Here is a 24,444-nt window from a genome sequence, read left to right as displayed (position 1 = left end):
ATGAGTTATAGACAAATCACTACCACTTAGTAGCTCTGTTATTTTTGCTACTTCCCTCCCACTAGCTGAACAATTGCTAGAAGGAGGTCTCTTCGGGCATTGACGTGATCTGTTTTTCTGTAACATTCAGTCTGGCTTCTTGCCTGTTCTTTTCTCACGTCTAGAGGAATCTGGCCACAGAGCTCAGTTCTTTCCTTTTTCTTCCTGTCCTGGTTGTTTTTCATGGATTTTGCCCACCATTCTACTCATTGGAGTCTCCAGAGAACACCTGGCCCCATGTGCCCATTTATCCCCTGTTGTCTTTCAGCTCCAAGGTCGTCCTCCAGCAGCCTGTGGTAAGTCTTGCCAATAGGTGGTGCTAGAGAGAAACAGACTCCTGCTGTTCCAGTTCAGTGTTCCTCTGGCTGCATCTGCCTGCCTTTTCCAGCATTTCCAGAACTTTTACTTGCCAGAGTGGCCATCAGTAGTAGCTGTGTACCTTCCTCAGAAACTTGCATCTCTTTTCTTTCATTGCATCAGCTCGGGGCAGGGGAGTAGCCACTTCCTATCTCAGTTTTCCAGGCACAGCAGCAAATCAATTCCTGTATTAAATCCTGCCTGTTTGAAATTCCTAGTGTATTTTCTATTTTTCTGACTGTTTCCTGACTAATACAAAACAGTTAAAAGTTCACTCTTACCCCAAATCTTGGGCATCTTATTCCTTTATAAAATGCCACTTTTGCTTCCCATAATCATGGGAGGAAAACTTTCTGTGGATATCATTACACTTTATAAAACAGCTAACACCTGCCATTTGGACCCCACGGTTTACCAACAGGGTGAACACACTGACTTCTTGCCGAAGTCAGAAAATAAATGGACATTTAATAAAATGTTATTTTATTAAACTCTGAGATGGAGTGTCAGAGTCATTTAATAACCAAACATAGTTCTTTCACAAATAAAATTGCATACTATTAAGCAGTATATGTTAAATGTATATTCATATACATACATATTGTTTTATAACTCATATCTATCATTTATGTTTCAGGAATTATATATATTTGCTAGATTTTGTATATATATATATATATATATATATATATATATATACACATAAAACTAACAATTAAATAAAAGCAAATGGAGGACAACAGTAATGCCAAAATGGATATTTATATTTCCAACAACTCTGATCTCTGAAATGCTTGGGCACTAGGGTTCCAAATTAATGTCATTTTACACGTGAGATTTAAAAAACAAAGGAATTCATGACTTGCCAGGCTTACCTGGTTAGAAAATGGCAGATCAGCTGACTTCACTTCCAGTTACTATATACATACCATTCCTTGAAGTCTGCCCTTCCCCTCCCACTACTTCAAAGTTCCCCCAGGTATGGAGCATCCTTGAAAGAATGTGGCTGCCCCTCCCAACCTGGAACAGGCTGTTCAGCCTCTGGTTTGTCAGTTAGGACTCATGAGTTTTGCTTTCCCTTCTTTGACTTACTCCTCCCCTGAAGAAGAAAGTTATTTTCAAAGCTCCATCTGTTTTGTGTTTAACGTGCAGAAAGGTTGCACATTTTCAGGGACCTTGTTCATAAGCAGTAGATTGTACAACAGTTTATTACACAAGTGGAGGTTTTTATTGCTGGCCTTTGTTGAGTTGCCAACTGGGAGAGAGAACATAACGTGCTTAGTGGTCCCTATCAGGAAAAATGAGAAAGCATTAAATACCAGTCAAATTGTCAAGCATCAAGAAGCTGGTAATCAAATCCAGAAATCCCTGAAGCACAGCTGGTGAGGAGGGTTTTTCTCATTAATAGTATTTTTATATCCACAATTGTTTCTCAAGTACTTATGTCACAGGCAGGATTCCCGAGCATTGAGAAGTGCATCAATGGCAGAATAAATGTTTGATCCAGAAAGACCTGTGTTCACTTCAAAATCTGACCCAGGTCAATTCAGGGCATCAGACTAGAATTCTAGGGGGAGCTTTATATTTACATACGAAATCACATCAAAACATTAAGGCCATTAACATGCTCAAGATTTACTAAACCTCTTTCCTTACCTTAGGCCATATATGCTCTGTACTCCTTAGGAGGGAATTACTACAGGTTTGCCACCTCCTCCCACAGTTTCCTATGGTCCATAGATCATAGGAAACATGGGTCAGAACAATTCCAATTGTAAAAAGCCAATGCAAATGGTTAGGTTGCTCATGCACCTTCCATTTCCATTTTCCCAAAGCTCACGCCATCACAGAGGCTACTGGATGGAACCTGGTGGGGACTCCAGAAACCTCCCATTTAACAGCTTTTGGCCAAAGTCATCACAGGAACCTCACTCAAGGCTAATTAAGTAGAATATCTTTGGGCAAGCATATTGGAATATGCTCCCGGTGATTCTAATTCACTGCCTGAATTTGAGAATCTCAAAATTAATTCAGCCGCCTCATTTTACAGATGGAGGAAGTTGAGGCTGGGGAAGTTACTGTCCACTGGTTCTCTTTTGCAGTGAGGCATTTTCTCACTAGCATGCTGTACCTTTGTGACTTCATGTTCTAAATCTAAACCCTTCATTTATAAAAGGAACACAGTGGAACCTCACCCAGCGCTCTCTTTGCTTGTCCATGGGTACACATACGACAACTCATATAAGCAGTAGCAGCTCAAGGGTTCCCAAAATATGGAGATCGTCAGGTCCAGCAGGTAAAGGACCCACTTCTTCCTCTAGGTGGTTCATAGAAAAGGGTGTCAGGAAATGGCATCAGGAGATTCAGCCTCATTCTCCATTATTACTGCATGATTAGAATCCTTCTGTTTAAACAAAACAGTCTTCATATATGCCTGACTTTTGGCACACTTATTAAGGGTTCCCCCATCACTTCCGAAAATGTTCTGAATTCAACCATATGACTATCCCACTCTAGATTAGTCCCACCAAAAGTGTCCTATGCACTGTTATTGAAAGATTCTTTTTCAGGCCCCAAGCCTTTTCCCAGCTCATCAGCCACTTGCTAATTGCACTGGTGTGAGCCTGATAAACAACATACTCAATCTGATAGACAGCTAATACCCAGGGGGACATTGGTCAGTAGCCTTGGACTTCTCAGCTTAATCACCCTAGCTTTAATGCCACTTAAATCAGAATGTAAGCACTGAAAGAATTTCAGGAATCTGATGATATAAATTGTATTTTTAGAGCCGTGAATGACTCGAGCCAGTGAAACGGTGCAGTGACTAAAGATAGTTCTCTTTGGTTTTCCCATGATTTATCACAAGCAAGTTCACAGCAGGTTAAAATAATTGAATGCTGTGATAGCATACATACTGGCATGGTTTTATGAGCAGCCATTCATAACATATTTGTCACAAAGCATAATTTCCATGATAGAACTCTGATTCACATGCAATTTTTTTTTTTTAATCCCCAGCAACAACACAGTCGAATAACTCCTTCAGGGAGTCTGACTACATTTCCACAATGCCGTCTCAAGCAAGAGCTTTGGAAAAAGAAGTCAAGAAAATGACTATTCCACCAAATAAAATGTAAGTATATACTGACTAAATGTTCGTTTTTACTGGAGGATGAAGAACAATGTTCCTAATGGGTATTATTGTGACTTGGGGCCTGTGCCTTATAGACTTTATCTTTTCCTACTCCTTTTCTTTTTTTCTTCTTTGTTTATTTTCCACTTGTCTCCAGAGGCACTTTTTATTCTCCTTACTAGCTGTATCCCCTGGGCAAAGAAGTTTTCCACTCTGTAATCAAACACTATGACATGGGGATAATAAAAAATGATTCTCCAGTGTCATTGTACAGACTACAGATAGTGAATGTGTGAGCACACATGGACCCCAAATTCAACTGTGTAAGAAATGCAACTCTCCTTATTTTTCTATAACTTTACTTAATTTCTATGTTGAGTTCCAATTTGGCTTAGTCATGGAGATATAATCTTTGTCCAGTCAGGATGTCCTCATCTAAACCCAGTGGGACACAGGACCCATCTGATTTCCCACCTTCTGGGCTGTCCTATGTTCCATGTGGCCCCACCTGGGGTAGCTGAGCTTCAAGACAGGTGCTAAGAGCTCGGGACTCCTTTCAGGGAACTCCACTGTCATGTCGGGTTTCTTGGCTTCTTTGACTCTCCTCTTTCTCAAACTGAAGAGTCTTGTCTGATCTGGAAAAAAGTTTCTAGCTTTTCATCTAATCTTTCAAATCTTTGGTTTATGACCAGAACCTGGGATTTAGAACTCAGAAGCCAAAAATATGACTCCTCTGTTATCTTTGTCTTGCTGGTTTTCCCTTCTCTGAAGTTTTACAGAAGGTCTGGCTGCCTAATGGGGTAAGATACATGAATAATTGAGAAAACATATGCATATATAGCTCATGAGAATTTCTTACCATACACATAAAGCACCAAGAAGAAGTCCTGGCATACAGAGGTGACTGCTTTCTTGATACAAAAATGTAAGGTCAGGTCCTTGTTTCCAAGCTCAGTGTCCTTTAACATCTTGCTTAACCTTTTTTCCCTCCATTTCCCCATTTATAAAATGGGGATTGTAATAGCATGTGTATCATAATGTCACATGCTAGATGAATGAATTCTATGATTATCACCACTACTCTAAACTTACAATTCTTAAATCCATTTGCATAAAGCTACTGGTGGCCGTGATTGTGTTGATGTGGATGATACATGCAGTGTATCACAGGCTAAGAAGAAGGTGAACATATCACAAGTAGCTTTTCATAGGTAAGGAAGGAGTTACTGATCCCAGAAATGAGGCTGGACTGAATTTCCTAGAAATGCAAACCTCTGATAACTTCTGGATAGGATAATCCTGAGGAGTAGATTAAGAAGGAATTGGCCAGTGGGCTGGGGTTGTGGCTCAGTGGTAGAGTGCTAGCTTAGCATGCATGAGGCACTGGTTTCAATCCTCAGCACCACATATAAATAAGTAAAAAAGGCCCATTGACAACTAAAAAATATTAAAAAATAAAAATAAAAAAAAGAAGAAGAAGAAGGAATTGGCCAGCTCAGCCAAGTCAGGTCTGAGGTGCAGTACAGAGAGGCAGACTTTTGAGGAGGTATGAGGAGGACGACAGATCCACATTTCCAATCTAGTGTCTAAGGAGAAGACGGAAGGGAAGGAGGAGAAGCAAAGTTAAGAAAGGCTGGTCAGGCCAGTGAGGAACATGCCTGGCTGACCAAGAGAAACTGCTGGAGAAGAGAAAAACATGCACAACTTTGACGAGGCCACCTTGGAACAGTAAGGGGACACTAACAGAAAGACAATGGTCCACCAAACTCCTTGCTACACAAATCTCATTCTCTAACCTATCAAATTGATCAACATGAGAATGTGAACCTGGGGACCTCAACCTCATCCCTTTGACCCCAGAGCCAGTCTGGTCAATATGCCTCTCAATCCACAGTCAGCAGGGAAGAATGTGCACAAATGGGCCTGGGGAAAGAGCATCACATCAGAAGTTGGGAGACCAGGATTCCAGATCCAGTCAATGACCAACAAGTCTGTAGCACTAAATACGTTCCTCACTTCTTTGGACCTTAGGACCTTCAACGAGGAGGTAGAACAGATAAGAACAGTTTCATCCTGGTAGAACCACAGGGCACAGTAGGGATGCAGAAGCCAGAAAAACATCACTATGAACTCTGTATTTGCTATTATCCATATGTAGACCAGTTTATTTAATCTCTCTTAGCTCTAGTTCCATTGTATATAAAGATGGAGATAATAATAGTACATCTCTCATATAATTATATTGAAAATTAAATTCAAGAGTGTATGGGACATGCTTAGCACTGTTGTGAAACACTGTAAGTACTCAATTGCTTATTACCAAGATCACTGTAATGATTATTCAGTGGAACCCCGGGGCTCTGCCAGGTTAGGGGCTACTATGTTGGTCAAGTGGGGAAATTTTAAAATATGGTTTCTTCTTCCTCAGAAGAATAGCTTCATTTTTCTATCCGATTTTATGTCCTTTTTTGTATGAAATTAAATATTCCACACTAAATGAAAATGATGATGAAGATGTTGATGATGATGATGATGATGATGACATATCGGGTGCAGCTCAGTGTGTGCTTAGTGTGCACAAGGCCCTGGGCTCTGTGGGTCTAGCACCACAAATTCAATCAAGCAAGGAGCTGATCAGTCAATCTCTGGCCTGGGCCAAGAGTTGGCAGACATTTTCATAAAGGGCCATATAGTGAATATTTTGAGTTTTGTAGGCGACATGTGGTCTAATTAGAGAATTAGTATTTATTAGGACAGGGTAATAATGATAATAGGGTAAATATTGTAACCAGTACTCTCATCTGTATATATTGACCATCTCAATGACTGAATGCAATTAAAACTGATTTCTCACGTAACAACAAAATGTGAGTCAAGAGTTGAGGGATCTACTCCAGTCTTTTAGAAACCCAGAATCCTTTCATTGAGTGGCACCTTTATCTTCTAATACTCTGGAGGTGACCTCTAGATGGAAGGGAAAGAGAGATGGGCCCACATTAAAGAACCCTTTAAAAATGAAAAATAAATAAATAAAAAGTTTTCCCACCATGGATAAGACCATCTCTTGAGCTACTTCTGAAGACAACCAAACTACTCCATGATAAATCTTTTTCTGTCTCCATCAAAGAAGTCTAGCTCTCCCCACCCCAAAATATCTATCTTTCATGTGGCAATATTTTTCATATTTATAGCAGTTGTCAGATTAAGTGATTTTGTTTGATTTTATAAGTAATATCACACAGAATTCATTGGGAGAAGTTTTCATAAAGGTGGTGTATTGGCTTCCTGGGGATCTTATAAAGTAGCACCACAAACTAGAGGGCTTAAGACAAGCTATGTTTATTCTCTCACAGTCTGGAGGCCAGAAGTCTGAAATCAGAGAGTCAGCAGCATTGGTTCTTGGTGAGAGAGAACCTGCTCCAGGCCTTTCTCTGGCTTCTGGTGATGGCCAGCTATCTTTGGTGATCCTTGGCTTTTGGACACATCAGTCCAAACTCTGAGTTCATCTTCATACTGCCTTCCCGCTGTGCTTGTGTCTTCTCATGGGATGAAAGCCTGTTTTAAAACCTCCTCTTTACTTGATTAAATCTCCAAAGAAGCCTATCTCCATTTAAAGTCACTTTCAAACCCTAGGACTTTTGCGGGGACACAATTCACCCTATAATAGGTGGTGAACAGCACAGGGTTACCTGTTCACATCTTCATTAACAGTGCTGAGAAGTCGGGGGCCACCCCATGTCGAATCAGAGATGGACAAGACCGAAGAGGTGCCCGAGAGCTTGATTTTCCCCCTTCACTGTAAATTGCAGAGAGAAGACTATTGTGGCCACAACCTAGAAGAATGTACAATTTTCCTTTCTAAACTCTTTTTTTAAGGACATGGAACAATGAACTAGAAAATGTTGCACATTCTGTACCCTTCTTCTATTTTCAATTTATAAATGCCGTATTCAAAATACCGGAACAGTGTGGCTTGTGGTTACTAACAAAATTAAAAATAAAAGCAAAAAGCTCCATAGCATCCATATCACCCTGTGAGGGAAACACAGCCTGGTGCCCTGGATGAGAGATGGACTATCTGGTGAGTTCACACCCCTTTCTGCGGGGGTCTGGATTTGAAAATCACTACCAGCTGGCTGTAATTCTGTCCTATTTTGAAACAGATGACTTAGACTGCTAAGCCATCATGGGGCTAAGATTTATTTTCCCCTACTTGGTCTAACTTACAGAGACCCAATTTGCAAAGTAGAGAAAGGGAGCAGTTGGGTTTTTTGTTTTGTTTTGTTTTGTTTTCTGTTTATTTTTGGTGACCTCACCCCTATCTCTGCCAGTAGAAAACCTACCAGCATCCCTGAATTTGTGCACATGAATTGGCCCATACCATATCATCTCCAATAGCTAATATTCCTTTCTGGTATTTCTCAGCACGTTTTGTCTTTGAAACTCTTCAGCGACACTTATTTATAGTCTGCCATATTTATGAGTCTCTTCTCAGTTCCTAAAGTGCAGACTCTGAAATCTTGGTCTTATGACTAAAGGTAGAGAAGAAACAGCAAATGGAGAGACAACCAGTGGAGAGAGTGAAACTTGAGATGCTGGAAAAGAGAAGCACAGGTGTGAATCCTTTAGGAACCAGGAAAGATGGGAAAGTGGGGGCAAATTGGAATGTTCTCTGCTTTACATAGAAACACCAAGCAATCTGAGAATTTTGTTTCAGCCTTCCTGAAGTTCCTTAAGCCTGTTAGGGCATCTTTCAGAATTACAACATCAGATTTTTTTTTAATGTAGATACAGGGCCTCACTATGTTACTAAGACTGGCTTTGAATTCACCATCCTCCTGCCTCAGCCTCCCGAGCTGCTGGGATTACAGGTGTGTACCATTGCACCTAGCCCCATCAGATCTCTATGAATGCACCTAAGGATAACACTGTCCAAAGTTATTGGCATAAACAAATCACTTAATCCTTAGACTTCCAATCTAAATAAGGCATTAATAATAGCATTCAGTTCACATGACTGTTGTGGAACTCAAATTATGGTAATGGAGGTGAAGCACTTAGCACATAGCCAGCCTGGCAGAGTGCTCCCCAAACTTCCCAACTTTATCTGCTGGGAATTGTGATAGAGTAGATTTGGGTTCCATTCCAGGAATCTGTGTATTTATGAAGCACAGCTAAGAAATTCTCATTTCCAGGGAAATTTGGGAAATAATTCTCTGGTAAGAATAATAGCTCAATAAAGAGTAGCTATTTTTAGTCTACTTTTATCATCAACCTCATCATCACTAAAAACTGCTTAGAGATAATATTACAGGATGAATTCCGAAGTATTGGCAGATTCCCATCCTATAATTGAATCTGGTTAATTTGACTATGGTCAGATGTGAAGTCAGTTCTACTCTGCAGAATCACAGACTACTAACCAACTCAAATGTACTTCTAGCTTGAAGCTTGGGGAAATTATTTCAATTTAAGTCTTAAGTGAGGAGCCATCTCAATTTAGAATAAGAACTGGGGTCTTAATAAATTTGGTGACTATAAATCTAATTCATAATTCATTTCTGTTTTAACCCTCCTGATGAACAACTATGTGACATGTTAATCACTATATTTTTTTTTTTTTTTTTTTGGGTGCTGGGGATCGAACCCAGGGCCTTGTGCTTGCAAGGCAAGCACTCTACCGACTGAGCTATCTCCCCAGCCCCCAATCACTATATTTTTGACTGATGGACTCCTAAGAAGTAAAGAACCATAGTGCTATCGTATTAAAGGGGTAATAAAATATCTCATTGCTTTCACATAGGGGTTTATACCCCTTTTAACTACTCAGACTATTTATCCATTCTTCTTAGATATCTGGGGACAACACTTCTTATCAATGCCTCTCTGTATTTGCTTATTTTAATGGTTCTCAAAACTCCTAATGATCAAACTGTCATTTCCAGTAAAGTTGTCCCATCAGTGCCCTGGGACCTGAACTCCCAGATCATAGAAAAGTAACAGAATCAGGAGAGTTAGGGTTAGGGTAAAGTTCTCTCTTCAGCCTGCAGAAAATGCTTGGTTTCCCTTGAAATCTGTATTCACACACTAATTTCTCTGCATTTTTAATCCTGTCTTCCATTGAGTACTCGGGTTTCCCACAAGCAAGAAATATCATCCATGGCTTACATACCTCCCTGACTTTCAAGATGCTATGTCTCCAACTCCACTAATGTGTCACCAGGTGGAAGATCATGGTGAGCGCTAACAGTGGCCAACCTCCCCCTCATGTCAGGCCTGGCCCTCTTCCAGAGTCCTTATAACTGTTGGCTCTTCAGTTCTTCTAACAACCTGCAAAGTAGGCCTTACTAGTATTTCCTGCACTATGGCTTTGGAAACAGAAACACAAAGAGGTTAGGTAACTTATCCAAGGTCACACAATCATCACTGGGACAAGAATTCCATCTGAAAAAAGAACAGGATCTGAACCGCCACATTCAACAGCTTTGGTGCCAAGTGCTGCCGAGCATCCTCTAAGCACATTTAAAGGAGAAACATAGATAAGCATGATTTCACTCGTTATTATTTTTTCTATCAAAAATAGAACTTTCAAGTTTATTTAAGCAGCAAAGGCATAACACTACTGTTACCATGGCTTTCCATTTTAAAAGATTTAGAGCAAAATATAAAAATATAAGCTCCAAGATACATGTAAGCATCTTTTCCCTTGATTCCAATGCTAAGAAATCTGAACCCTTTCCTTTGGTTCTTTAGCCTGGTTGAAAACAAGAGCATTTTGTCTGCTTTCTCATTTATGGAACTTTTTTAATGCTTTTGCTCTTTAGATTTCTTTTACTGAAGAGAAATTTATTGCATTGCCTTTCTTAAAAATATCAGAAAAGGACTTACTGACACTTTCTATAACTTTCTATTAATATCCTCTTACATATGGAGTACCCTGTAAATTTTCCTTCCACAGGAAAAAAGTAATTGGAGCACACTCATATACCTAATTATTTTCATATGCCTCATTATTTTCCTTTCATTCAGAATGGTGTCCTGCACGGGTAGTCAGGTTAGCCTTCATTAGATCTCTGCCATCTGAGCTGTAAGCATGCACATTTCTTGTTTCCAATTTCCTATGCCCTGACCAGGGTGCACAGTGTGATGTTGAATAACACTAATGAGGCCAGTGCTTGCCCTGCTCCCAATCTTCTGGGGAAAGCCCTAAGTATTTCACCATTTATTATGACGTCAGTTACAGGGGTATTTTTAGATGCTGTTTATTAGATTGAGGAAGTTTTCTTCTATTCGTAGTTTGCTGAGAGTTTATGTCATGGAGTGGATGTTGAATTTTGTCAAATGATACTTCTGCGTCAGTTGATACCATCATGTGGTTTTCCTTCTGGAGTCTACTATTTGGGTGGATGACATTGGTTGACTCTGGAATATTGAAGCATACTTACATACTCAAGATAGACTCTACATAGTTGTGCTTTTTTTTTACACATTGTTGGATACAGTTTTTTTTTTTTATTGTAAACAAATGGGATACATGTTGTTTCTCTGTACATGGAGTCAAGGCATACCATTTGTGTAATCATAAATTTACATAGGGTAATGTTGCTTGATTCATTCTGTTATTTTTTCCCTTCCCCCACCCCTTCCACCCCTCTTTTCCCTCTATACAGTCCTTCCTTCCTCCATTCTTGCCACCCTCTCTAATCCTCACCCTAAACATGACCCTAACCCTAACACTAACCCCTCCAACCCCCCATTATGTGTCATCATCTGCTTATCAGCAAGCTCATTCATCCTTTGGTTTTTTGAGATTGGTTTATCTCACTTAGCATGATATTCTCTGATTTCATCTATTTGCCTGCAAATGTCATAATTTTATCATTCTTTATGGCTGAGTAATATTTCATTGTATATATATACCACAGTTTCTTTATCCATTCATCAATTGAAGGACATCTAGGTTGGTTCCACAATCTGGCTATGGTGAATTGAGCAGCTATGAAAATTGATGTGGCTGTATCTCTCTAGTATGCTGATTTTAAGTCCTTTGGGTATAGGCCAAGGAATGGGATAGCTGGGTCAAATGGTGGATCCATTCCAAGCTGTCTGAGGAATCTCATACTGCTTTCCACAGTGGCTGCACTAATTTGCAACCCCACCAGCAATGTATGAGTGTACCTTTTTCCCCACATCCTCGCCAACACCTATTGTTGCTTGTGTTCTTGATAATTGCCATTCTAATTGAGGTGAGATGAAATCTTAGGGTAGTTTTGATTTGCATTTCTCTTATTACTAGAGATGTTGAACATTTTTTCATATATCTGTTGATTGTGTGTACATCTTCTTCTGTGAAGTGTCTGTTCATTTCCTTAGCCCATCTGTTGATTGGATTATTTGTATTCTTGGTGTAGAGTTTTTTGAGTTCTTTATATATTCCGGAAATTAGTGCTCTATCTGATGTATGGTTGGCAAAGATTTTCTCCCACTCTGCAGGCTCTCTCTTCACATTACTGATAGTTTCCTTTGCTGAGAGAAAGCTTTTTAGTTTGAATCTATCCCAGTTATTGATTCTTGCTTTTATTTCTTGTGCCATGGGAGTCCTGTTAAGGAAGTCTGATCCTAAGCTGACATGTTGAAGATTTGGACCTACTTTTTCTTCTATATGATGCAGGGTCTCTGGTCTGATTCCAAGGTCCTTGATCCATTTTGAGTTGAGTTTTGTGCAGGGTGAGAGATAGGGGTTTAATTTCATTCTGTTGCATATGGATTTCCAGTTTTCCCAGCACCATTTGTTGAAGAGGCTATCTTTTCTCCATTGCATACTTTTGGCCCCTTTGTCTAATATGAGAAAATTGTATTTATTTGGGTTTCTGTCCATGTCCTCTATTCTGAGCCATTGATCTACCTGTCTATTTTGGTACCAATACCATGCCATTTTTGTTACTATTGCTTTGTAGTAGAGTTGAAGATCTGGTATTGCAATACCCCCTGCTTCGCTAAATAGCTAAATAGCTAAAGGATTGCTTTAGCTATTCTGGGTTTCTTATTCTTCCAGATGAATTTCATAATTGCTTGCTCTATTTCTGTAAGGTATGTCATTGGGATTTTAATTGGAATTGCATTGAATCTGTATAGCACTTTTGGTAGTATAGCCATTTTGACAATATTAATTCTGCCTATCCAAGAACATGGGAGATCTTTCCATCTTCTAAGATTTTCTTTAATTTCTTTCTTTAGTGTTTTGTAGTTCTCATTGTAGAGGTCTTTCACCTCTTTTGTGAGATTGATTCCCAAGCATTTTATTTTTTTCGAGGCTATTATGAATGGGGTAGTTTTCCTAACTTCTCTTTCTGAAGATTCATCGCTTATGTATAAAAATGCATTGGATTTATGAGCATTGATCTTGTAACCTGCTACTTTACTGAATTCACTTATGAGTTCTAAAAGTTTTCTGGTGGAATTTCCAGGTTCCTCTAAATACATAATCATGTCATCAGCGAACAGGAATAGTTTGAGTTCTTCTTTTCCCATTTCTTGGGTTTGTCTAATTGCTCTGGCTAGAGTTTCAAGGACGATGTTGAATAGAAGTGGTGAAAGAGGGCATCCCTGCCTTGTTCCAGTTTTTAGGGGGAATGCTTTCAGTTTTTCACCATTTAGAATGATATTGGCCATGGGCTTAGCGTAGATGGCCTTTACAATGTTAAGGAATTTTCCCACTATCCCTATTTTTTCTAGTGTTTTGAGCATGAAGTGATGCTGTATTATATCAAATGCTTTTTCTGAATCTATTGAAATAATCATGTGATTCTTAACTTTAAGTCTGTTGATATGGTGAATGACATTTATTGATTTCTGGATGTTGAACCAACTTTGCATCCCTTGGATAAAACCCATTTGATCGTGGTGCACTATTTTTTAAATATATTTTTGTATGCGATTTGCTAAAATTTTGTTGAGATTTTTTGCATCAATGTTCATAAAGAATATTGGTCTGAAATTTTCTTTCCTCGATGTGTCTCTGTCTAGTTTAGGTATCATGGTGATATTGGCTTCATAGAATGAGTTTGGGAGGGTTCCCTCCTCTTCTATTTCATGGAATACTTTGAGGAGTATTGGAATGAGCTCTTCTTTAAAGGTTTTGTAGAACTCGGCTGAGAACCCATCTGGTCCCGGACTTTTCTTTGTTGGTAGGCTTTTGATGACCTCTTCTATTTCATTGCTTGAAATTGATTTATTTAAGTTGTGTATGTCCTCCTCGTTCAGTTTAGGTAATTCATATGTCTCTAGAAACTTGTTGATGTCTTCAAGGTTTTCTGTTTTGTTGGAATATAGATTTTCAAAATAGCTTCTAATTATGTTTTGTATATCACTCGTGTCTGTTGTGATATTTCCTTGTTCATTCCGAATTTTAGTAATTTGAGTTTTCTCCCTCTTTCTTTTTGTTAGTGTGGCTAAGGGTTTATCAATTTTGTTTATTTTTTCAAAGAACCAACTCTTTATTTTGTTAATTTTTTCAATTATTTCTTTTGTTTCAATTTCGTTGATTTTGGCTCTGATTTTAACTATTTCCTGTCTTCTACTACTTTGGGTGTTGGTCTCCTCTTCTTTTTCTAGGGCTTTGTGCTGTAGTGTTAAGTCGTTTATTTGTTGATTTTTTACTTCTTTTGTTGAATGCGCCCCATGAAATAAATCTTCCTCTAAGTACTGCTTTCATAGTGTCCCAGAGATTTTGATATGATGTGTCTTTGTTCTCGTTTACTTCTAAGAATTTTTTTATTTCCCTCCTGATGTCTTCTATTATCCATTCATCATATAATAGTGTATTATTTAATTTCCAGGTATTGGAGAATTTTCTGGTTTTTATTCTGTCATTTATTTCTAATTTCAATCCATTATGATCTAATAGAGTACAGGGTAGTATCTCTATCTTCTTATATTTGCTAACAGTAGCTTTGTGGCATAAAATATGGTCTATTATAGAGAAGGATCCATGTGCTGCTGAGAAGAAAGTGTACTCATTCTTTGTTGGATGGTATATTCTATATATGTCCGTTAAGTATAAATTATTGATTGTGTTATTGAGATCTATGGTCTCTTTATTCCATTTTTATTTGGAAGATCTATCCAGTGGTGAGAGAGGTGTGTTAAAATTGCCTAGTATTATTGTGTTGTGGTCTATTTGATTTCTGGAATTGAGAAGGATTTGTTTGACGTACATGGATGAGCCAATGTTTGGGGCATAGATATTTATGATTGTTATGTTTTGCTGATTTATGCTTCCCTTAAGCAGTATGTAATGTCCTTCTTTATCTCTTCTGACTTGTTTTGGCTTGAAGTCCACATTATCTGAAATGAGGATGGATACTCCAGCTTTTTTACTGTGTCCATGTGCATGGTATGTTTTTTTCCCATCCTTTCACCTTTAGTCAGTGGGTATCTCTTTCGATGAGGTGAGTCTCTTGCAGGCAGCATATTGTTGGATTTTTCTTTTTAATTCAACCTGCCAGTCTATGTCTTTTGATTGATGAGTTCAGGCCATTTGCATTCAGGGTTATTATTGTGATATGATTTGTATTCCCAGTCATTTGACTCATTTTTGTTTCTTGACAGGGTTTGGTTTCTCCTTTATTTTGCTATTCCTTTAGGTTAGTACCTCTTGTTGCTGATTTGCATCATTGTTTTTCATCTCTTCCTCATGGAATATTTTGCTGAAAATGTTCTGTAATGCTGGCTTTCTTTTTATCAATTCTTTTAGTTTTTGTTTATCATGGAAGGATTTTATTTCATCGTCAAATCTGAAAGTAAGTTTTGCTGGGTATAAGATTCTTGGTTGGCATCCATTTTCTTTTTGGGCTTGGTAAATGTTGTTCCAGGCCCTTCTAGCTTTTAGGGTCTGGATTGAAAACTCTGCTGGTATTCTTATTGGTTTCCCCCTGAATGTAATTTGATTCTTTTCTCTCGCAACCTTTAGAATTCTGTCTTTGTTTTGTATGTTAGGTATTTTCATAATAATGTGCCTTGGTGTGGGTCTGTTGTAGTTTTGTATATTTGGAGTCCTATAAGCCTCTTGTACCTGGTTTTTCATTTCATTCTTCAGATTTGGGAAATTTTCTGATATTATTTCATTGAATAGATTGTTCATTCCTTTGGTTTGTTTCTCTAAGCCTTCCTCACTCCCAATAATTCTCAAATTTGGCCTTTTCATGATATCCCATAATTCTTGTAGATTCTGTTCATGATTTCTTACCATCTTCTCTGTTTGGTCAACTTTGTTTTCAAGATGAAATATTTTGTCTTCAATGTCTGAGGTTCTGTCTTCCAGGTGTTCTATCCTATTGGTTATGCTTTCTATGGAGTTTTTAACTTGGTTTATTGTTTCCTTCATTTCAAGGATTTCTGTTTGTTTTTTTTTTTAGTATCTCTAACTCTTTATTGAAATGATCTCTTACTTCCTGTATTTGCTCTTTTAACTGTTGATTGGTGCGATCATTTAATGCCTGCATTTGCTCTTTCATCTCTTCCTTCAACGCCTGCATTTGCTCTTTCATCTCCTCATTTGCTTCCCTGATCGTTTTAATTATGTACATTCTGAACTCCCTTTCTGACATTTCTTCTGCTGTGCTGTCATTGGGTTTTATTGATATAGTATCTAGGTTTGTTTGGGACATTTTCTTCCCTTGTTTTCTCATATTGGTCAGATATCAGTGGGACTCTGAGATATTGCAGATTTCCTCTTTGGCTTATAGTGTTCCTGTAGATTTCTAGTATATCCCCTCTTATCCTTCAGTAGCCTGAAGTCTTGGAGGAACTTGATAATGCAGTGCTTCTGAAGAAAGCTGCCCCCAGCCCGCTATTGTGTCCAGGGCTGGGGGCTGGTTCTGCGTGGAAATCCTCTCACTTGGCGGTCCTGCTCCTAGAAGCTGGCTATAGACAGGGCCTGTCCCCACCTGAGGGAGCCAGGTTGCTAGGGGAAAGCCTCTCCCTGTCCTGCCTTGGTCCCAGAAGCCGCCTGCAGGCCAGGGCCCACCGCTGGGTTCAGAGTTTGGGTTTGGCTCTGTGAGGTAAAGCTCTCACTGGGCGGGCCTGCTCCAATGAGCTGGCTGTGGACTCCGCCTGCTGCTGGAGGGAGCTGGGCTGCTTGGGTCTCTGGCTGCCCTGCTCTGCCCCAAGAACCTGCCCCTGTCCGGGACTGCTGCCCGGGCTGAGCTTCACCCTGTGGGAGAGACTCACCCCACGGCTCTATGTTGGTCTGAGTCTCTCAATATCTTCCCTTCTTGAATCCTGGGTTCTGGAGCGACAGGAGAAGCAGTCACCCTCTAGTCCGCCATCTTGGATCTCTCCCAGTTGTTTTTTTTAATTTGTGCTTTTGTATCTAGGCTTATGAGGGAAATTAGACTACAGTTTTTCTTCCTTCTTTCTCTCCTTCCCTTCCTCCTTCCTTCTTTCGGTCCTTCCTTTCTCACCTCTTTCTTGCCCTCCTTCCCCCTCCGTTCCCTGTCTGCTTTCTTCCTTTCCTCCCTTCTTCCTTCCTCCTTTTCTCCCTCCCCCTCCTCCTCCCTTCCTTCCTTCCCTTCTCTCCTTGCTTCCTTCCTCCTTCCCACCCTCCATCTCCCTTTCTCCCTTCCTTCCTTCCTACCACTCATCCCTGTGTCTATATCCTGTAATGATGACCTCCTATATTGATTTAAGGAGTGTTTCTCCTTCTTTCACTTTTTGGGAGAGATATTATAGAATAGACTTTATTACTTTTAAAAATGAGTGCTAGACTTTTCCAATGAAATCATCTGAGTCTGGAGAACTTTTTCAGCAGGATTTTTAAAATTGGTTCTTTTTAGTTATACATGACAGTAGAGTCTATTTTAATATCTTTATACAAACATTGAATATATGTTATACTAATTGGATCCTAGTCTTGTGGATGTACATGATACTGAGATTCTCTGTGGCATATTCATATATGTAGATGAAAGGAAAATTATGTCCCATGCATTCCACTGTCTTTCCTATTCCTATGCCCCCTCCCTTCTCTTCATTCCCCTTTGTTGAATTCACTGAATTTCTATTTTTCCCCTCCCCTCCTTGTTGTGTGTTAGCATCCACATATCAAGAGACCATTTGATCTTTGTTTTTTTGGGATTGGCTTATTTCAGTTAGCATGATTCTCTACAGATTCTTCCGTTTACTGGCAAATGTCATACATATGGCTGAGTAATATTCCATTGTGTATGTATACCACATGTTCAGCAAGTTTTTAACCACAGGTTTAATTTTCTTAAAAGTTACAGGGGTGTTCCTAGGTTGGGGATGTAGTTCAGTGGTAAAGAGCTTGACTAACATGTTTGACCAGGACTGAAAAAAAAGTTATGGGGGTATTCTAGTTGTCACATTTCGAGTGAGTTTAGGTAAGCTGTGGTTTTCAAGGAATTTGTGCATTTACCTAACTTGTCAAAAATTTTATATATATATATATATATATATATATATATATATATAAATATATATATTCATATATAATTGTTCACAGTGTTCCCTTATCATTTATTAATGTCAGTAGGGCCAGTAGTGGTGCCCTCTATTTCATTCCTGATATTGGCAATTATTTTCCCTCCTATTTTCTGTCGATCTTGCTGAAAATTTATTGAAATTATTGGCCTTTTTAAAGAGCCAGCTTTCAGTTTCTTTGATTATTTTTTCTATTGTTTCTCTGTTGTTTTATTTACTTTTTTGCTTTGAGGTTATTCTTCTTAAAGTATAAGTTTACATAATGTATGTGAGGCATCTCTTTTCTAGCATATACATGTCCCTCTAAACACAACTTGAACTACTTCTCAAAATTTGATTTGTTTCATGTTTATTTTTGTTTAGTTGAAACTGTTCTCTAATTTACCCTAGGACTTCTTCTTTGATTAATAGAATACTTAGAAAGATGTGTTCAGAGATCTTCTTTTATCTTGAAGTTATCCAGTTATTAATTTTTAACTTATTTACATTATGGATCTGATTTTTTGCATAATTTAAATTCTTTGTAAATGTTTGTTTTGTGACCCAAGGGATTATCTGTCTTCTTGACTTTCCCGTCTACTTCAAAAGCAATGCATATTCTACTGCTGTGGGTAGAATATTTGTTTAGACCCAGTTGGTTGATGGCGTTCAATCCTATATCATTGCTGATTTTTTTATCACTTCTGTGTATTACTGAGAGGGGAGCCCTGGAACAGCCACATATAACTGTAGAGTCATAAAAATTTCTCCATTCACATCTATCAGTTTTTGCATCATGTCTTTTAAAGCTCTGTCATTAAGTGCAGCCACATTAAAGATGATTATGTCTATAGTGGCACACGCCTGTAATCACAATGGCTCAGGAGGAAGAAGCCGGAAGATGGTGAGTTCAAAGTCAGACTCAGGAACTTATCGAGGCTAAGCAACTCAGTGAGACCCTGTCTCTAAATAAAATACAAAAAAAAGGGCTGCGGATGTGGCTCAGTGGTTGAGTACCCCAGAGTTCAATCCCTGGTACCAAAAAAAAAGGTTATGTCTTCATGGTGAATCGACTCTTTTATCATCATGTAATGTCTCTATTTATCCCTGATAATTTGTTCACTCTTAGATCTGCTTTGTCTATCTGGGCATGGTGTTGCACACCTATAATCTCAGACACAGGAGGCTGAGGTAGAAGAATTACAAGTTCAAGGCTTAGTCTGGGCAATTTAGTAAAACCCTGTCTCAAAATGAAAAATAAAAGGAGCTGGGAATGGAGCTCAATGATAAAGAACTTCAGTTCAATTCCAGTACTGAAAAAATAAATAAATAAATAATAAAACCCACTTTGCTAACACAGTCACTCTCGATTTTTTTTTTTTTTTTTTGGACCAATGTTTCCATGGCATATCTTTTCTATTCATTTAGGCTTAATTTACTTACATAATTACATTGATAAGAAGTTTCTTATAGATCGCATATCATAGTCATTTAAAATATGCACTCTGACAATTTCTATCTTTAGTTGATGTGTTTAGATAATTAACATTTAATATGATTCTTTATATGTTTAGATTTAGGTCTGCTATTTTATTTGTTTTCTGTTTTGTCCCTATATTTTATTTCTGTTTCTCATTTCTGTATTCTTTTTTTATGAAGTAAAGCTTAGCATTTTTATTTATGTAGCATGTTTTTTCACTCTTACTGGTCTCTTTTAAATGTGTCCCTTTTTCTATATATATGTATTTACACATATATATACATACATACATACATATGGGTGTGATTGTAATATACCTCACTTTTTTCTCTGTCTAGTTTTATGGTGAAATGCCAAAACTTCAGTACCTTTATATTGTAATTATCTTGTATATTGCATCTATGTACCTTGAATATCCCGTCAGACAGTATATCATTTTTTGTTTTAGCCATCAAATATATTTCAACAACTCAAGAGTAAAATAATCTATTATATTTATCCAGATATTTAACATTTTCATTGCTCTTTCTTTAATCCTGATATTCTATAATTTCTTTGTAACATTCCTTTTCCTTCAGTTGAAATGGCTTCATTAAGTGATTCATTTAGAGCGAAACTGCAGTCTTCTGGTTTTCTACAAATGAGAATCCTTTGTTTCACCTTCATTCTTAGAAGAAATATTTCTTTTCTGGATCTAGACATCTCAGATGATAGTTCTTTTCTCTCAGGGCTTTCAAAATGCCCACTGCCTCCTGGGTTCCATGATTTCTGAAGATAAATCTACCCCCATTTCAATCATTGTACCACTAGAAGTTACATGTCCTTCTCCTCCGCCTGCTTTCAAGAGTTTTTCCTTGTTTCCAATTTTTAGAAAATTTGATTGTGATTCTCCTGGGTGTGCATTTCTTTAATTAATCCTGTTTTGGGGTTTGAACTTCTTAAATTTTCAGGTTTACATCTTCCTCAAAATTCTGGATGTTTTCAGTCATTGATTCTTCACATTTTTTACTGCATCATACCATTTTTCCTTTCCCTGTAGGACTCCAATGGCATGAATGACCTTTTGTGATTGACCCACAGGTCCTGAGAGGCTGCTCTATCTTCTAAATCTTTTTTTCTCTCTTTTGCTCAAATTGAATAATCAATCTCTCTCTCTCTTTCTCTCTCTCTTTGCCTCTTTCAACATTGTGTTAGTCAACTTTTCATCACTGTGACTAAAATACATGCGTGACAAGAACAACTTGGATGAAGAAAAGTTTTTTTAGGCTCATGGTCTCAGAGCTGCAGTCCATGGCTGACTGCATCTGTTGCTTTGGGCCCAAGGTAAGGCAGAACATCATGGTGGAAAGGAGAGGCACAGGAGCGCTACTCCACTCATGGGAAGGAGAACGGGGGAAAATGTTGCAGAGAAGATGCACCCTTCCAGGGTACTCCCCAGGGACCCCTCCTCTAGCCATGCCCCCCTACCTGCTATTACCACCTGGTTAGTCCATTCAAAGGAGGATGGACCCATCAGATAACAACCCTCACAATCTAAGCATTTCACCCGCCCCATGTTTCTGAATTAAGACAGGAGCTTTGGGGGACACCCCATATTCAAACCATTACAGATACCTATATAGTTAATGCAATTCTGGAAAGAATCTTAACTGCTAGACACACTGATTTTAAAGTTTGGATAAAAAGATAAAGACAAAGGAATTAGAATCACCAAACAATATTGAAAAAAAGTGAAGTTGGAGGAATCACATCTAATCTCAAAGTTTAATTGTATTTTTATTTTTTATTTGTTTTAATTAGTTATACACAATAGCAGAAGCATTTTGACTCATTGTACACAAACAGAGCACAACTTTTCATTCTCTGGTTGTACATGCTGTAGAGTCGCACCATTTATGCAATCATACATGTACATAGGGTAATAATGTCTGTCTCATTACACCATCTTTCCATTCCCTGACTCCTCCCATCCCTGCCCCTCCCCCTGGCCCTATCCATAGTTTCTTCATTCTTCCCTTGCCCTCCCCCATTATGGATCAGCATCCACTTGTCAGGGAAAATATTTGGCCTTTGGTTTTTTGGGATTGGCTTACTTCGCTTCGCATGATATTCTCCAACTCCATCTATTTACCTGCAAATGCCATAATTTTATTATTTAAGACTCAGTAATATTCCATTGTGTATATAGACCACAGTTTCTTTATCTATTCATCTACTGAAGAGCATCTAGGTTGGTTCCACAGTTTAGCTATTGTGAATTAAGCTGCTATAAACATTGATGTGGCTCTGTCACTGTAGTATGCTGATTTTAAGTCCTTTGGGTATATACCAAGGAGCGGGATAGCTGGGTCAAACGGTGGTTCCATTGCAAGTTTTCTAAGGAATTTCCATACTCCCTTCTATAGTTGCACCAATTTGCAGTCCCATCAGCAGTGAGTCAATAAAGGGGATGAATTCAAACTAAAAAGCTTCTTCTCAGCAAAGGAAACAATAATGTGAAGAGACTACAGAATGTATCTAGAATTATATAGAGCACTAATCTTCAGGTTAGTGCTCTATCTCAGCAGTGAGATCTCTTTGACCGGAACTTCTGTGTATCTTGGAAACTATACAGCTCTCAAAAAAAAAAAAAAAAAAAACCACCAAAAAAACAAATAACCCATCAATAACTTGCCTAAGGAACTGAAGAGACACTTCACAGAAGATATATAATCAATCAAAAAATATATGGAAAAAAATGTTTAATATCTCTAGCAATTAGAGAAATGCAAATCAAAACTACTCTAAGATTTCATCTCACTCCAGTCAAAATGACAATCAGCAAGAATATAAGCAACAATAGATGTTGGTGAGGCTGTGGGGGAAAAGGTAAACTCATTCACCACTGGTGGGATTGCAAATTGGTGCACTCACTCTGGAAAGAAGAATGGAGATTTCTCAAAAATTTTATTATAAAAAACTCTCAAAATTCTAGTAGGGCTGGGGGTGTAGCTCAGTGGTAGTGGGTGTAGCTCAGTGGTAGAGCATATGCTTAGCATGGATGAGGCTCTGGGTTTAATCTTCAGCACCAAAAATAAAATAATAAAATAATTTAAAAACTTAAGTAATAAGTAAACATACAATACAAATAAAAAATGGAAAAATATTTGAAAGGACATTTTCATGAAACAAAGGGAGAAATAAATGATATGAAGATGTATTCAACATCCTTAAATATTGTGAAATTCCAATTTGAAACAAAGTTACTTGGACTTAGATACTATACCATATTTGAATTTTACTTATAGAGAGAATCATTATTATCAATAAGTATTGAAATACTGAACATGCATATTGAATACTATTGTTTTAGTCAGCTTTTTCTCTGCTGTGACTAAAAGACCCAACCAGAATGACTGTAGAGAAGGAAAAGTTTATCGAGGGGCTCACAGTTTCAGAGGTCTCAGTCCATAAACAGCAGACTCCATTCCTCAGGACTCAAGATGAGGCAGGACATCATGGAGGAAGAGTGTGGCAGAGGGAAGCAGCTCACATGATTATCAGAAAGCAGAGAGAAAGGTCTCCACTCCCCAGATACAAACATACACCCCAAAGTTACACCCCCAATGCTCCACCTCCTGCAGGCACACCCCATCTGCCTCCAACTACTGCTCAGTTAATCCCATCGGGGATCAATTCACCGATTAGTTCAAGGCTGTCACAAACCAATCCTTTCCCCTCTGAACCTGTCGCACAGGTGAGCTTTTGGAAAACACCTCACATACAATCCATAACACTATTTTAAAAGATCAATCAGTGCAATAGGCTGAATAATGTCCCCTAAAAGATATCCATGTCCTAATTCCTAGAACCTGTGAATGTTATGTTATATAACAAGAAAGAACTTTGCAATTGTGCTTACGTAAGAATTTTGAGATGGGGAGATTAATCTGCATTATCTAGCTGGACCCTAAATGTCATCACATATCATCTTATAAAATGAAGAGGAAGGGAGACCAGACACACTATCTGAGATGACACTGTGAGGACAGAGGTGGAGACTGGAGTGATGTGGCCACAAGCCACGGAAGGCTAGTAGCCACTAGATGCTCAAAGAGTTGAGGCTCCCTAGATCCTCTGGCCTGGCTGCTACCCCCATCTCATTTCTGCGATGCTGATGTTTTGTCAGTTTTTTCACTGCTGTGACGAAATGATCTGACCAGCACAATTATAGAGGAGAAAGGGTTTATTTGAGTGCTCATGGTGTCAGAGGGTCCATAGAGCCCATTCCTCCGGCTTGAGCTAAAGCAGAACATCATGATGGAGTGTGTGGCAGAGGGAAACAGCTCGCATCAACAGGAAGCAAAGAGAGTCTCCACGCTCCAGATACAAAATATATACCCCAAAACCACGCCCCAAGTCCAATCTCCTCCAGCCACACCCTACCACTTCAATTAATCCCATCAGGGATTAATTCACTGATTGGGTGAAGACTCTTACAACCCAGTCATTTCTCCTCTGGACCTTCCTGCATTGTCTCACGTGTGAGCTTTTAGGGGACACCTCACATCCAAACCATAACAGCTGTTTTCAAACTTCTGGCCTCTAGCACTAGGAGGGAATAGATTTGTATTGTCTAAAATAACTAAAAGTGGTATATTTTTTACAGCAGTCGCAAGAAACTTATGCATACATTTACCATATACAAATGTTGTACAGGGATTGTGTCTTCTGACGGGAGGTGTTTTTTGGTTTGTTTGTTTCTGCCCATGCAGGCATGCACTGAAGGCAGGCTCCGCCCTTGCCTTGCTGGGCCTATAAGCGTGGTCTCTTTGGGGCAGAGCACCCCCAGAGACTGCAGGAGTTCTAGTTCTACCTGTCTTGCCTCCCCAGTGTGGAAAGGTATTCCTTCTTTTCCCACCACGGTGTTAGAATGTCACCCAGGGCCCCTGACACTTGCATGTAGACCTGG

General features: G+C 38.7%; 1 long non-coding RNA gene across 1 annotated transcript in view; it reads left to right on the top strand.

The window, feature by feature from the left end:
* Positions 1 to 3,197: 3,197 nt before the first annotated feature.
* LOC124980705 (uncharacterized) overlaps positions 3,198 to 24,444 on the top strand; it is a 32,073-nt gene continuing 10,826 nt past the window's right edge. Inside the window, exons 1-2 of the long non-coding RNA XR_007107853.1 lie at positions 3,198 to 3,279; positions 3,418 to 3,532. This is a non-coding gene — a long non-coding RNA (uncharacterized LOC124980705). The remainder of the gene's footprint in view (positions 3,280 to 3,417; positions 3,533 to 24,444) is intronic.

Source organism: Sciurus carolinensis, chromosome 3, assembly GCF_902686445.1.
Source record: "Sciurus carolinensis chromosome 3, mSciCar1.2, whole genome shotgun sequence".
NCBI classification, from domain to species: domain Eukaryota; kingdom Metazoa; phylum Chordata; class Mammalia; order Rodentia; family Sciuridae; genus Sciurus; species Sciurus carolinensis.
This window is presented reverse-complemented; position numbering and strand designations above follow the sequence as displayed.